Genomic DNA, 16981 nt, shown 5'->3' on the forward strand with positions numbered 1-16981 from the left:
AAAAGTCAGAGAGGAGTCAATCTCGAAACCTAGAAAAGAACAGTATTTGGAGGCAGGGCAAATTGACCTGGTACAGGTGGCTGTATTAGGGAGGAGAGGCCAGAGAGAGGTAAAAACAGAAAGAGAAAGGGATCAGAAAAGGGAGAAAGGCAGGGAGAGGTTTACGCATGCATTAGTTAAGGAGACGCATTTAAGAGGGGGGACAACTTATAAGAATTCATGAGTCAGGCTTGTTGGTAGGAGGGGTTAGCCTAGCATCCCTCCCCAGCTCTTAACTTGTTGTGAATTGTCTGTGCATAGTGCTTGTGGGCTGACTGGTGCTGGTGAATATAGAGGCTTATAAATTTGGAAGGCAAATATATCTTCTCATCTTTGTTCCAAAGTATTTTCCCTTCTCAGAAACTATGCTTTGAATTTAAAGGCTGCTATGAAGGCTGAACCCTCAAGAGAACCAAGGCAATGTTGTATGTGGGACATGGTTGAAACCTGGGTCAAGGCTGAGAAGTTTTGGTGCTATCAATCGCCAAATGACTGCCTGGAACCTTTGGGAGTTGCTGATATTGAAGACTCTCAGCTGGAATATATTCTGTACATTAAGAATTTTTTATTGTGTCGGTTTCCATTCCAAATTACTTGTCAGTTTGGGAATAGTCTGGTATTAGCTTTTCCCCTGGTGTTACAGGGGAAAAGTTCTTCTACTTTTCTAAATCTGAAACTATTAACGAGATGCTATGTGAAGTGAATGAAGCCTTGCTCCTATCTTCTTCCTTGCCGTCTCTTCTCCCTAAAGTTTAGCCATGGTTTTTAAGCTTCAGAAGTTCTTGGAAATTTTATCCTGGTACTTTCGTTGCCTTAAATTGATTTGCTATACAAGGGAAGTCCTCCTGGATTTGACCTCTATCCGTTTTTCATCTCGTCTTTACATACACACCAGCTGTTACCAGGTGGTGAAGAAGATTGGACAACGGGCTTTTGCTGGCGGTAATTCAAAGCATCACTTTCCCCTCACTGTGTCTCTGAACTGGGCTGACGTTCTCAGTGGCCGCTGGGGGGAACCACATACCTGTATTCTCTCAGCCTTAAGAGTCCTTTTTTAAGAGAAGGCTGGGATCATATTTAGCTTGTGACGAATATGAAAAGTAAATTGTTTCAAATGCCTTTGGGAAGAAAGCAGCAATTCACATTGACAAATTTATAGGTTTAAATTTGAAGCAAATTTTTGACTTTACTTCTTTCTCCAGAGGATGTGGAAACTAATGAGAAAGATAATGCATCCTTAAGGAGAAATGCATACTCTCAAAGCACTGCTCTCCTGTCTTCCTTTTAAGAAGATTGTAAACACAGTGACTTGCGACCTTGATTAATGTGATGTAAACAGAAGGACCAGCCCTCTGAGACCCTTTAGCTTGGTTTTTCTGTGAGGAGGAACCCTCCTTTGATCAGTAGTCTTTTCATTTTCCCACAATGCACTTTACTGAGTCTCATAATCTAGTTCTGTTTCCATTTAGTTGTGATATAATCAGCTATCTCTTTGAGAAATAATAATTTACAAATTCTGAAATTTTAATCGGATTACTACTGTGAACCATATGTTAATGTTCTTTATATTTGGAGAATCTTCTTTAGAAAAAAATTGAGGAATATTGAAATCCTATGTCCTAAGAGACCATCTCAAAAAACCCTTTTGGTTTTTCTTAAAAAAAAGAAAAAAAGTCATACCCATGTTTGTAACCAGACTTAATTTTGGAAGTCAAATTTAGTTATAAATATAATTGGAAAATTGGTTGTTCACCACAATTATTGAGATACTGTTTGTGTTAAGAAAGATGCAGTATTGGTGAATCATTTTGGGGAATTACTGTGGTAGAAAACTAGCATTTGCTGAGGGTTTGCTCTGTACCGAGCATTTTATATACATTTGTTCATTTATTCTCCCCAATAACACAATGAAATTACTATACATTCTACAGATTAGGAAACTCAAGTGCAGATGTTAAATAACATGCACTGTTTGAATAGTGCCAAAGACATAGTCATAACAGTTCTCTATAATACCAACATCTATTCTCCTACTTTAAGAAAAAATTTCTCTTAAATTTTGTATCATTAGATGTAAACTCATATATGTTAATTTTTATAATTTATGTTTTGTTAATTTTAGAGTGATTTGGCAAAATAGTTTAAAACAAATCCATATTTTCTACTTGTGTCCACTTACACAGAAAAACTTGTACTGCTATTCTCTGAAGGCTGTGATGATAAACTGTTAAACTAGTTTCCTGTTCCAGGAACTCAGATTTTTAGATTTATTAACATTCTCACAGTGAAGAAATAAATGTAGGTATCTTGCTCCAGTATCTAATACTGCCTTACTGAGCTTCACATGTATAATCAAGTTTAATTCTAATGAGCCTTTTCTTCTAGTTTTAGTGTTGAGTACCATCTAATGATTTAGAGGTAGACGGGAATCACACAATGAATATCAGAGAAAGAATGAGAGGGAAAATGTGATTTTTATTTCTCAGGCAGCTGAAATATTCAATTGAAGCAGATGTTTATTAGACAATAGGGAGAAGAAGGTCATGGTGGAGAAGTTAGATAGGACAATAAAATCTGCTTTAATCACAGGTACTGCAGAAATATTTATAGAAAGCTAGAAAACAGCAGCAAGTGAAACATTCTTCTTTTATTTCCTTAATTAGTTTCTTGGACCAGTATCTTACGTTATTTAACAAGAAACCTTAGTTTAACAAATGATGGCTTAGCAATAAATAGAAAGTAAGGGATACTATATTAGAGGAATAAACATTATTATAGTTAAGAGAAATACTTTTCAATATAGTGTTCAAGTTTTGCTGGACTAATATCACAGCTAGGCAACCAAATAGCCAATATGCCAACTATGTATAATAGATACATTTTAAATTAGAAATAACAAGAAGAGATTCAAAATGACCTAGGAAATAATTTCCCATGAGCATATTATTTGCCATATCCTCATTTCAGTGTTCTAGGAACAAACTTGTCTTGAATAATTTAATCCAGTTTCCTAGGTCAGTTATTTGCAGTCAGCAGTCTAGCTTCTAAATCTAGATTACTAATTTTTTTAATCACAAAAGGAGAAGAACTAAAAAGCATGTTTTCATATTGTTTGCAAATTTACTTCTAATTTACTCAAGAATTAAGACAATCCTCATCTTCCTTCAACTTTTTATTTTGGAGAATTTCAAGACTCCAGGGAAGTATAAACGGTAGCACAATGAACACTCAATACCCCTTACCTAGATTCTGTGATTGGTAATATTTTGCCACATTTTATTTCTCTTTCTTTCTCTGTCTCTCTGTTTCACTAGTTTTCTACATACCCACTATTTTAAAAAGTCTATTTGAGAGTAAGTTTTAGATATCATGACATTTTGCCTGTGGTTACTTCAGCACGTACTTTCTAAGAATAGAGGACTTTCTCATACATAACCACAAAGCTGTTATCACACTTAAGAAAATTTACAGCAATTCAACAATTTTAATTAATATCTAGTTTGTTTAAAAATTTCTCTAGTTGTCTGCCAGTGAGATCTCCCAGTGCTCTTGGAAATTCTTTGTAGTAGCTTAGCAAGGAACTTCTCAGTAAGTCTAAGTTAGTTCCATGGAAGAAGAGGCTGATACCAACCCCTGGACCCTCGGGGCTCCATATTTCTAGTGAAACCATTTCCTCATGTTGAGAACTTCCAGTGTTGCATAGTTCCATAGATCATTCCTTCCACACTGTAAATATGTACAGCCTTACCAGTAGAGAAGGGCCCCTCTCTACTGCACATAGGCCAGGCATTTAGAGGTCAACTACGCAAAACCTAAATTGTGAGATTATAAGCATTATGGGGAATACATGCATTCTATTATTTCTCTGATTTAAACTGTTCACTCAATAAACTGTATTTTATATCCTAGGACTATGTGTTTGTGACCTCTTTGGATGGCATCCCCCAGAGACCTAAGCAATTTATTTTTTCCTATGCACAGTCCAGTCAGGGTTCACATAGTGCATTTGGTTTTGATCTCTGTTTAGATTTATCTAGAACTGGACTCCATTCTTTATTTTTATCCCATGCCAGTGACTTTTGCAGAGTCCAGGGTGATTTTCTCTTGGATGTCACACATTCTAGATTTGTCTGGTTGCTTCCTCATTGGTTTTGTTTAACTTGTTCCTCTATCCCCTGTATTTCCTGTAATTTGGATGTTTGGTTTAAAAGCTTGACTAGATTAAGTTCAAACATTTATGGCAAGAAGATTTCACAGGTGATGATCCATATTTTGCATAACATTATATCAGGAGGCATATAATACAAGGTTGTCCACTATTAGTGATTGGCTAAGATGCTAACCATCAGTATTGGTATTGAAAAAGGCATGTTTTTTGCTCTTATTAATTAATATTTACTCTATTATCATTACTAATCTATTAATTTTTAATAATCTATTAATATTTCATCTTCTGTTAGATGAAATTTTGGCACTATGTGACTATACTGTTATATGACTACATTTCACCCAATGGTTTTAGCTCATTTTGATAACCCTTGCTGGAATCATTTATTACTTTGGGGTTGAGGTTTACAAAATAGTGATTTTCTAATTCTGTCATTTCTTCTGTATTTATTAAATGGCACTCTTTAATAAATAAGACTGTTCTTCCCTTCCACTTTCCATCTGTACTTTTCTTTGTTTTTTTAGAGACGAACCAAAATTTTTATTGGATCAAGTATATGTGTAAACTTTCCATGGAGACTGGGTGAAATATAGAATTGTGAAAGATAATTTGTGAGTTTTCAAAAAGGAAATATAGATTTTCTATTTAAAATGGCAATCTGAGTCCAAATAATACATTTCCCTCACTTAAAATTTTTCCTCCACTTTTTCTAATAGCTATAGACTCATAGTATTTTTAAAAATTCATTGTATCATAATACATCATTATAGTTATTTTTATTGGTGATCAAATTGTCCTAAATAGCCAGTTCAATTGGAGCCCATTCAGACTTGTTCCTTTGACCTCTGACATGATCTGTGTGATAGGCAGCCATTAGAATGGCTCCCAACGATCCTTGCTTCCTAATATTCATGCCCTTATATAATCCTTCCCCTTTAGTGTCCTTTGACCTAGTGACTCACTTCTAACAAATAGGATAGGGCAAAAGTGATGATATGTCATGTCTGAGATTAGGTTATGAAAAGCCTGTGGCTTCTGTCTTGGTATCCTAACTCTCTTGTCTGCTAATGCTAATGGAAGCCAGACACAATGTGTTCGCTTTCCTATGAGGAAGCCCACATGGCTAGAAATTGAGGGAGCCTTCTGATCAACAGCCAGCAAGGAACTACGCTTTCAGTATAACAGCTCATGAGGAAACAAATATTGTCAACAGCCACATGAGTGAGTTTAGAAGTGAATCCTCTCCCAGATGAACTTGAGAGGACTGCAGCCTGGCTGACAACTTCATTGCAGCCTTGTGAGAAACCCTGAGTCAGACAACCCAACTAAGCCACCCTCATATTTTTGACCCACAGAGCTGGGAGATTATAAATATTTATTGTTTTAAGGCTGTAAGTTTGGGAGTAATTTGTTTTACAGCTACAGGTAACTAATACAGCCCCACTAGTCTTTGGGCACTTTTATTTCTTTTACTAGTGCAACAAGATTTCTGATTCTACTTTGTATTTTCCCTGACTTATACCTGGAATAAGCATTTCTCCAAGTTTCTCTGGTTTCTTTTAGTGGAGAATGGTGCTTAGAATAAAAGACCTGGGCACAAAATGTGCTCATTGTTACAGCGATGTCATTGTTTCTACATCCACACAGTGTATAGAGCTAGAAAACACATATAAAAAGCCTCAAGCTCATAGTGATACTTCCAATTCACATTTAATATTACATGGCTTTTTCTTACCTTCCTGAATTATACATTGTATCACTTTTCTCTTATAGTGAAAATCTTGATTCCTTACCTTAACAGCAGAGGGTTAACATTACAAGGAAGTGGAGTAGTGGGTGTCACAATTTTAGAAATGACAGTATGTGCTCTGGCTTTCTGGAATGTCTTCCTTTTATAGGGCCTTCATTTCTACCACTTGAGATTTATTTGTTTGACTTTTGAGGGCTTTTTGAATATTAGAGTTCTCTTGTCAAAATTTTTTAGAATTATTTTCCAACTTAGAAAAATGATCCCAAAAGAACAGAGTAAAAAAATTGGAAAGAAATACAGAAAAATATAAGTAAAAAATTCTTAGTGGTAAACTTGTGGAAATTTTTTATTTGCTTACTTTAACAAAAAACATATATTGAGCCTCTGAGATGTGCTGTTTACTATTTAAGGCTCTGGGGTTCAAAGTTTCTGTTTCTGGCTAGAAGGACTTATGTTCTGGGAGGGAGTCGTATAAATGTGTCAATATGATTGGTAAGTGGTAACACAGAGATACACAGCACTTTCTCATGTAAAATGTTGTCTAAAGAACATACACTATTTCAGTAATAAGAAAACATAAAAATTTGTTTTAAAGGGAGCAAAAGATCAAAGGGAGATGAAAACAGAAGACTTTCTTGAATTGGAAAAAATGTCAAAGGCAAACTAGAATATTTCACAATTTTCATTAAATTCTGGTGAATTTAACAAGATGATTTCTCAAATAAACACTTCTTGTTTCAAATTAAACTAAATTTTTACTCTGCACTTTGATCAAAAGTAGCCTGCATGTTTGTAGCTAACTGTCATGTTGTTGATTAAAGAATATGAAAAAAATATCAAATAATCTACTAATTTTGTAATTTCCTTAGATGGTTAAGTGCTACCTTTATTTGTCTGTTTTTCTAAAAATTATTATTTTTTAAAATTTTGTATCTCTGCTTTAGCTAATTTCTCAGATAAAGCCTTTTAAAAATTTGCACAACTGTAATTCATGCTCAGGCTGCTGAAGAGCAAGAGTCAGACCATTATTGCATTAATCTGTTTAGTAAACTTCATAGAAAGCCTCGGAGAAAGGAGAGAAGTGGGCAGAGAAGCAGAAAAGGAAGGCAACTAAAGTGGCATTTACATCTTTAACTTTCATTGTCTTTGGCAATTTTGTTTAAACTTATCCATTTCAGTTTCTTTTATTTATTTATTATTGTTCATATTGGCTGAATTGATGATAATCCTTATGGAGGCATAAAACATGCTATAAAATGAGTTAGGTAGAAAATCAATCAAGGCTGACATTTTAAACCTGTTTGGTAATAAACATGCACAGCCGCAAAACTTTCATTAGTGTCAGAGACATTAATTATGGGGAAGTGCAGTGTATTTACAGATGATAGCTACCCATACTTTATGAAGTTCATGCTAGGCCAGTGACACATCAGGCTTTGCAGAGGCTAACCATGTATGAGTGGATGAGAGAAAGCCACTGAGGATGGATTCTTATGGGTCATTTACTTTATAAAAATCTTTACTAAAAATGTAATTTACTAAGCTCTTTTTTTTTTCTTTTTAAGTTCTATTTTTAGCTCATGAGCATTGCCATTGGAACAATGAATGTTCAGATGAACGTTCTCCTACTTTCAGAGGAGATATTTCTGGTTTGCAAAGCTGAAATGGAAATCAGAAATTGCTACCTACTGGTTGCCTTAGGTATACCACAGATACAGAGAATGATAAGACAAAACCCCTGCTTTCAAGCAATTCTCAACTTAAGCCCACTTGAATCATTACTTGGACACAGACATCTATATTAGGAGTGTTTTATAAAGAAATGTCAACCAGTGAGGACCATGGGATATCACTGGAAATACGCAGTTAAGAAAATACCTTATGGACGATGTGAGCTCTTCTGTCCTTTGTAACACTTGAAACAAAATGAATTTATGTAGTTTCTGTCTTGCTTTTGTGTGATAGATAACAGTGAGGTAAAGGCTGTGAGGAACTAGCCTGGTTCCAAGGCCTTGTAAACAACAATCAATTTGATGGAGGTGTCCACGAAAAGTGGTTGTGAGTCATGGTTAAGTGATTGTGACACATCTGAAAGGCAAAATTTTGTCACAGAAAAGAAGAGCTCTCTGGATAGATGGTTACATATAGTTTTGTAAAGACACCTGGAAACTCTGATCTGAGAGAGACCACATCACAGAGAAACTGTTATTGTCTGAGAGCACACTGGTGATAAAAACCTTTAAACTCATATCCTAACTAAATCTTATATATGCTTAAATTGCCACCTGTTTTGTGATCACTGGAATAAACAGTTTAATATGCGCCTATGAAGTATTATGCCAGACATAAGGATAAGTAGATATTCTAGAAATCCTTGGAAAGGATTATTTGATATCTGATATTTGATTTTAAGTTTATTTTTAATATTCAGTGAAAGTATGATAACGTCAATAAATTTCACTGAAGATTTTCACGTTGTAATTCCATTGTCCTTGCATAAGACTATAAAAATGATGGAAGTTAAAAAAAAAAAGGTATTTAAGAAAGTTGGAAGGAAAGATCCTCATGTATTTGACACAGAGTGTAGCATTCTCCATGATCTAGCTTCTGACTTTCCTTTTGAATTCTGCCATGTCCCAGTATACATTTTTTTCTTCTTTATTCATCCAAACCAATCCATTAGCAAGAGTTCCCTAATGTTCTAATTCTTCCTCTTTGCTGTACATGTTGTCACCTCACTTGTCCCTTGTGTGCTTTTTATTAATATCTGCAATAGACTAGAGGATATTACCAGAAGGAAAATTATATTGCTGTTGATCAAGTTCATTTCAGGAGACACCAGTTTCTTTTTCCTTCTGGCCCTGTTACTTTTTTGGCCCATACTTCTCGGGGCCTTTTTGACTCATCTCTCTTGTGATGGGTGGGTTCTCTAGGAAGTAGAAATGGAGACTGAATAGAAGTGCAAAAGGGGAAGGCGGAGGGGTGGGTATGGAGGCAGAATTGAACAAGGGGAAGCCGTCAGACTGTGATGTTGACCTGATGACGCCCAATAGGGAGGTCTAGAGCAATGACTGCCTGGTACAGGGTTCCCACACTGGGTGGAAATAGCTAGCCCCTGTATCACTCTCTTGTTCAGCCACTGGCTAGCCCCCCTCCACCCTCAGAAAAGAGTAACCTAGTTAGTTGGAAAGCTGGGACAGACCCTGATATAGTTGATGACTGGAGGCTGTCAGTCTCACACATGACTTGCAGCTAGATGGCCTGACCCTTCTTGAAGAGGAACATCCTGCCCCCCGGGATCCCAGTTCCATGCCTGAGATGCAGCAAAATCCTCGACACCCCCAATTTCTGGTTCCCACAGGGGGTTATTTTCCTCCTCTATGTATTGGGAAGGGGTCTTAGATTTTTCAGATTTAAGATAGTAAAAATAAATAATCCTTTCTCTAGCTGATTTTAAAGAACCCCTCATATCATGACTGTGTTTCCAAATTTGAAGACTCCATCTCTTTACTGTATCTCCTTGGTCTCTAACATACCGGGAGAAGAAAAAAAGAGATGAGGGAGAAGAATCAATCAGATGAAAGGTGACCTTCTTCGTGAAAGTCTTTCCAACACCTTCCTCTAGGCTGAATTCACTATTTTTCGACTATACTTGCACATATGCTGTAAATATCTGAGTTACAGCACTTAGCACACTGTGTTCTCATAGTCTACTTTCTTGTCTGTCTCTTCATTAGCCTGGACACTTGTCAAGGGCAAGAATATTCCTTGTCTGTCTGCTTGTCTCTAACACTTAAGTTTGTAATAGATACTTCAGTGTAGATTGATGTAAATAGGTTTAAACTCTGTGCTGGGACTGTAGTGACAAACCCACTGTGATATAAAGTTATATTTTAAGTGTTTTCATTAGAGATTTCTAAACCATTGAAAAAAATATACTCAGTACTCAATCAACACTTTATAAAATATTTATAGTACACACATATTATTACAAAATTTAGAAAACACTGAACAGTTTTTTAGAAAAAGTAAAGCTTTTATAATTGTACTACCTAAGTATACTCAATATTTTACTTCCTTTGAGATTTTTAATTTGATTTAGAATTTTTATTAGTTGACATGTATGAGTACCCATACATTTACACCTAATATTATAACATTTACCATGTCATTTTAATATTTTTCAAAAATTATTTAATTATTTTTCTATTATTAGAAGTTAGGTTGTTTCTAATATTTGCTTTGATGTATATCCTGTCATGAACTTTCTTCAATATAAATCTTTATTCTCATCTGAGACTCTTTCTTTTAGGTTAAACAGCAGTATGTTTACTCATCTTTGTTCATGTTGTCTAATTATTTTCCAGAGAGTTTTCACCAGTTTATCCCACCAGCTGAGTGTGAGAGACCCTTCTCACGACACTCTTGGTAGCACTATTGACTTAAGAAAAGGACAATTGGACAACACAGTCAAGGCCTTCTCTCCATTTTAGTCGGTATGTCTATTTATTAATAACTTAAATATTTTATTAACCATTTATATGTCATCTGTGAATTTTCTCTTCATATTCTTTGTCCATTTTCAAAAGTTTTAGAGTCCTTTTTACAAATTGAGTGAGTCTTTAATATTGCAAATATTATTAAATGCCTGCCATTAATATAAATAATTCTCTCAGTTTGAATTATCTTATAATTTTATGAGGTTTTGCCTTTCAGAGGGCTTCAAATTCTATATAGGTAAGTTTAACAACATTTCCCAATGATGTTTTCATTTGTGTCTACGTTTAGAAAGTGCTTATCTATTCTGAGATCGGTTTAATAGTTGTATTTCTGTCTTCTGCTTTCATTTTTAAATGAAATTTATATTAGTGAATGACAGTTTGAAATTGTGATCCAACTTAATCTGTTCCTCAAAAGTATAATTTCCCCCAAATCTTTGGATAATTCCCCCATGTGCATTAGTTTGCAATGCTTCTTTTTCATGTTATGATCTTTTTTATTTTATTGGTTTTAAGGTAGTCTCTAATCTTCTGTTGATTTGTTTTCCCATTCTTCAAACAATATTTACAAATGTTTTATGGATGCTTGAAAAGAAGACATATTCCCTGTTAGTGGGAGACATACATACATGCATCCATATATTCAGCGTTTGTTTCAGGTCAATACAAACTACCTTTAGAAGCCAGGTAAGTTATATGAATGTGCTCAAAGGCCAGATGTCATTCATTAGGGTTTGGTGCAGATGAGGTGGCAGGGAGAGCACATACCAAGACATAAACTCAAATATTAAAAAAAATAATAATTGTACTGATACACTTCCTCAGCCTCAGCTTTGTCTATAGAATAAACTTGGCTTATCGTCTCTTCATTTGCATACTCTGGCATGCTTAATTGTATTGGATAGGGGCGGTTTATTTAAACCAAAACAAAACAGTTGTCATTGTTTTGCTTCCTGAGAGGAGGCAAGAGCGATGTATATGTTTTATTGGGAAAAGAGATTGGAGTGGGAGAGAAAGAAAAGACTGAACTTTCAAAGCTTCTATTAATTTTTCTATGTTTAACTCAAGCCATTGGGTCATTTGCTTATCAGAGCATATGATCTAACCACTGGACTTTTGGAAAGCTAAATTACTGTGCAAATAAATAGTAGTGAGTTTGGGGGGTGGTAACTTGGGTGAGTGGAGGGAGAAATTAGAGCGAGACCTTGTCTTTGTGGAGAAGTAAGATGAAGCAAAGTTTGCAACAATATGTATTTAATTTTAAATAATATTTTAAAAATAAGTAGACTTTTATCTGAAGGGGAAAATGCTTACATTAAAATAAAACAAAATCTGTAGAACTCTAAGTACAAGTAAAGTGAAATCAGATAAGCCAGTTAGCACCAACTTGTGTCTGTCCTAGAAAATAAGTGTTTGGTTCTTTGCACTGTTTCATTCCACAGTATACAATATCTTTTACACAAAACTGGAAACAAATCTACTAACAGTAAAGTTATCACAAAGGAATGATTATATAGGTGCCAGATGAGATAGCCTAGGACCACTTACATGATATTAAGACATGCCAAGGAAAGGACTTGGAGGTAAAGGCTTGATCTCCCATGCCAGAGGATGGCCACAGGATAGGGTGAGTAACTCACACAGAAGATCTCCATGAGGGATGCGCTCATTCAGTGCCTTTCACACGAAGAGGCCATCAGCAACAGCCTGTAGGTATTAACCAGAAAAGTAGCATAAACCAGCATGAACCGACAGGGAGTCCTGTCACAGTGTGGGAACACTGAAGGGGAATTGGGGTGGAGAGAAAAAAGGAAATAAAAGAAAAAGGTTTTGTTTTAGTTTGTTTCTGTTTTGTGTAAATCTAAAAAAGCACAATTTAAGGGGTGAATTAAGGGGTGAATCTCAACTGGGTGGAGAATAAACATGAAAAGCTTTATTTTTCTCTAATCAGCACTTTTAATGTTTATCAACTCTTCCATTTCATTCTTTAAGGATGTTACAGACAGATTCCATAACCTTTGGACACTCTTAGATTTAAAAAACTCAACCCAATCAAGTTTAAAATTTCCCTCATACTTGGTCTAAAGCTTTTCCATTCCAAATCACCTCTTGAAATCATGATTCAAGGGTCTTTAAGTGGAGAGGTTAACATTGCACTCCCTTACTAGACTCCAACTCCTGTGTTTGGGGACAAGAAGAAGAAAGGGTTGGCTGAAAAGTCGACCTGTTTTAATTGGGCATAGTTGTGCTTCTTCCTTTGTTGGTTTGTGCTGTTTTATGCTGTCCCTCTGGGTGATCCTAACAGGCTGCTGATGGTGGTCTATTTGTGTGAAAGGCATTGAAAGAATTGATCTCTCAGGGAGTGGCATGGGTGAGTTCTTTGCCCTATACTGTGAGATCTCCCTGTGACTCATTTCTCTGGCAAGGGGCATCTTCTTTGGCACAAGCACTTCTAATTCCTTCTGCTCAGTTTTCATCTACAGTGGTATATCACACAGCCTCCCTGTTCTGGAGTCCCTTAGCCTAGAGGGTAGCCCTCTTGGATGGGGCACTGGCAAAAAGATCTCAAGATTGGCTCCTTTTCTGGTGTTCTCTGGACCTATGAGAAACTCACACACCCTTAGCAGAGCAAATGATAAGAGTCTTGACTTCTCCATTGTCATCCTCTTCCTTAGCCTACCATCACCTCTCTTTAATTCACAGGGACAGGTCAGCAAGTCTTAGCAGATAGTCATTCTCCAACTAAAAGACCAGTTGCTCCTCTTGGAAGGACTAAAAAATTCTATTTGACAATCTCTAAGAGAATCTCCTCCTGCCATCTTGACTTGAAGGCTAGGAAAGTAATTTTCCATGAATACTAACTGTATTCCCCGCAAGCCCAATGACTTCAAAACCTGCTCTTCTCTACCTCCAGTCGTCTCCGTATACTGGTGGTTGGGGGTGGGGGAGCATGGAAGGGGGATGGGCCTGGATGGGAGTTATAGCCTCTTTTCTTCTGCTTTTCATTAGATCTTGTGAGAGATATTGATCCCCAGAGCCTCTCTTTAGAATGTGGTTTAATAGCCCCTCTTTGTCCTGGAGTCTGAACTCTAGTCAGGTCAGTATAATGAACAAATTAAGTTAATATATTATAAAGTTGCATGTCCATGTTGCTTGAATTGTTCTACTCAGTATTGTTGCATGGGGGAAAATTACGGACTAGAACAGGCAAAGTGTCATGTTCCTGTGGTCTGTGTGGAATCCAAGCAGTGAGATCATCATGTTGCTTGGTGTCCTCTCCCTGTCCTTATTACTGCCCTGGAGGGTTAGGCTGGTTCATGTGGAAGGGAATCAAAAGACTTGAATCTTTATTTGCACATCAAACACAAAGTTTTATAGAATGTATGTAGTATTGTGCTGGTAAACTGGTCTCCCAAACAAACAAAAATCCCCCATCCCTACCCCAACCCCAAACCAAACCAAAAGCACTGATATGTGTAGTGTTGGATGATTTCAGGGCGTAAATATCCACTATGCAGATTTCAGCCTACTGATGTGAAGTCACTGCATGGGGAGTAGGAAGGAGATTCACGTAATCGGCTCTGGTAATAAGGTACAAGCTGGCTGCAGTGCATATTGACTCTGTGTTTGTTTGGCACGGCTCTACGGAGTCTGATAGAAATTACAGTAACCCTTCTGATATGTTCTACCCAAGCTATCTGTTGGAGCTCTTGCTAATTAAAAAAAAAATGAGTAAAAGTTATTTTCTGAGATGAGGCAAAATGGAATGGACTTGAAAACAGAGCAATAGGAAAATGTTAGGGCAGTTTTCTTGGGGGGAAGCAGAGCTAGGTCACAAGGCAAGAAGCTAGATTTCCCAGAAAAATGGGTGATATTTATGGTAGTGGAGTAACCAAACACTAACAACTTTTAAGAACAGACTGCCTAGTATGTGTTAGTAGTTTTCTTGTCACTGGCCCAAACTTTCAGTTAGGTTGACTATAAACAAAAAAGGCCTTTATGAGCTGTTGTTAGATAAATGAATAAGAGGGTCTGTGTCCCACGTCTGGACCTATGCACGGTGGATAAAGGAGAACTAGACAGGAGGCAAGAATCTAATGAGGTTCAGAGGGCAGGAACAAGACTAGAGGGAATCCTGAGAAGGAAAGACATGCGGTTTCCTAGAAGCCTTGGGGAGGCCATTGAACCTTTGCCTGACATGTAATGGGAGCATTTGCCAGTTTTATTTTTGACAGAAAGATGACCTTAGTTGACATCTGGATGTTATTTATTCTATTATTAAAAATAATTATAAATTTATTTTTGTTTATTTGCTCTGGCAAAGGTTGTAATTTATTACTATAATTGTGTTTCTGTTATTTCCTCATATATTTAACAGTCCTGTTTTATATATGGTTTTGTTATACTATTTGAGGCATCAGAATTCATGGCTGTTAAAACGTTTTTGTGTAAATTTTACTAGGTAAAATTTCTTTTTGCTTACCCAAGAACATGGTGTGCTTTTTCATTTGTTCAGATCTCTTTTAGTATCTCTCAGGCAGTTAAAAAGTATTTCTTTGTAGATCTTAATATTTCTTCTTAAACATTCCTAGGTATGACAGAGACTTGTAGTTGTCCCCTAATGTCATTTCTCCCCTTCTTTGTCTGCAGTGGAAGCCCTGAATTTTAGCTGGCACTCGGCCGCCCGGAATGAAGGCTTTATTTTATAGCTTCCCTTGTAGGTTTTGCACAGTGGGATACAAATGGAGGTGGTATGTGCAGTTTTGAGGAGTGTTCTTTAAAGGAGAAGACATGTTCTTCACTCTCCTCTTTCTTTTGGTGAGAATGGGACACTATGGCTGGAGCAGAAAGCTGGAAGGAGCCAGGACCCTTAGGGATCTGTGGAAGTGCTATTCTAGTCTTGGGCTCCTGACCAGTGGAATTTTCATATGAAAAAATAACCACTTGTGTATCTAAGCCCTGTTTATTTGGGTTTTATGTTGCATGTAGCTGGGCCTAATACTAATTTATATAGAAAACATTTTTTAAAAATCTCTTTTTATTGATATTTTAAGTAAAGTGTTTTTCCCACTGTATCTTCTAATTGATTATTATCTCTATGTATAAATTGATATATTCACTTTTTGTCTTACTACATGACTGAATTTTCATATTGCTTGCAGTAGTTAGGGAACAAGGATGGAATACAGAAAAAAGGGAAGCACTGGTTTATGTGATAGCTTTAGCACTTGAAAGATATGGGGGACAATGTTTATTATAACAACAGTAGGGATGATTTTCATTTGTTAACTGCTACAGAAGTTTCACAGAAAAAGAATGACAGGCTCAGACAGAGACTACTGACTACCTACCTACCAACTTAGGGCACTTCACGAAAGCCAGAAAGCTTACAGAGCAATATTTAAAGAGAGCCTTATCTCCTGCAACTAGAGAGCCACCTGAGCTGAAAATTCAGCCTGCAATTTGATTATAAGACTGGCAGAGTTACAAGAGATTGAATTAATAGCCCTAACTAGTCATCTACGCTAAAGCCAGGGACCTGGAACGGGGACACTTGGGTAGATGCTCTTGAGAACCACAAGCTCCCAGGCTGGTTAACCACCTTCCCTTTGCGGGAGGGTAGCAGCCTCCCAGTGCATGGAGGCAAAGGCCTTTTCTGAAGCAGATTTCTGGAGAAAGATATTTACCCACCTCATGATCTTTTACTATCTACCCTTATTTGTTCTAAGTCAGTAGAGCCGGGTCTCAGTGTGGTCTTTCCAGGGAAGCACTCCTTGTCCAGGAGGTGTGTGCTGGGGGGTATGGCTCATATTTACCAGCAGGAACCAGAAAGCCTCTATGGAAATGGACGTTCAAGGTGCTCGGCTAGGTGGGGAAAAGTAAAAAGCTGAGTAGCAGAGGGCTTTGCCTTTCATCTCTTTTCTCCTCTTTCCATCACACTTTTTGTTAAATATGTTATTTGTTTTTATTTTTGGAATCTAGATGTTTGGTTTTGAAGTCAGGTGTTTAAGATGATTGGGATTTGGCAAGAGTGCTGTGAAAGAAAGGAGATTACTTATATGTTGGAAGAGCCGTGGTAGATACATCCCTGGGCTAGTGGTCTGATGAGGCCGAAACACTATTTGTGGGGAGATGTTGAACAAGTAAGGTGGAAGGAGAAGAAGCTGTGCTGAGCAAGCAGGATACCTGAATGAGTGTTTCTGGAGGTGGAGCAGTTGTGGATGGTGACAAAAACTGGGCTACAGATCTGGTTGTGGGTATCTGAGTTGGAAGTGGAAGAGAAGGTTACTTGGAACTAGTACACCAGGGAACTGAAGGGCTGGGTTTTGATGGAACACTGAAGTCCTTCAGGCTGATGGCAGGATTTAACATGGAGAGGAAGACTGTGGCAGAGATGACACAGGCGTTCCTTTCATTTGTTTACAGTAACAAGAAAGGGATGGAGAGTGTAATCAAATTGTATGAGTCTCAAAGAGTGAGTTGTTTATGACAGGGGTGAAGTAGTAATGGTCTGGAAGCAAACAT

At 37.0% G+C, this 16981-nt stretch overlaps 1 long non-coding RNA gene across 4 annotated transcripts in view; it reads left to right on the forward strand.

The window, feature by feature from the left end:
- LOC307185411 overlaps positions 1-16981 on the forward strand; it is a 311225-nt gene that overhangs the window by 174401 nt on the left and 119843 nt on the right. For all 4 annotated transcript variants that reach the window (XR_013828040.1, XR_013828041.1, XR_013828042.1 and 1 more), the window contains one exon: positions 10325-10453. This is a non-coding gene — a long non-coding RNA (uncharacterized lncRNA). The remainder of the gene's footprint in view (positions 1-10324; positions 10454-16981) is intronic.

Source organism: Stenella coeruleoalba (genome assembly GCF_951394435.1).
Source record: "Stenella coeruleoalba genome assembly, chromosome: 4".
NCBI classification, from domain to species: Eukaryota; Metazoa; Chordata; class Mammalia; order Artiodactyla; family Delphinidae; genus Stenella; species Stenella coeruleoalba.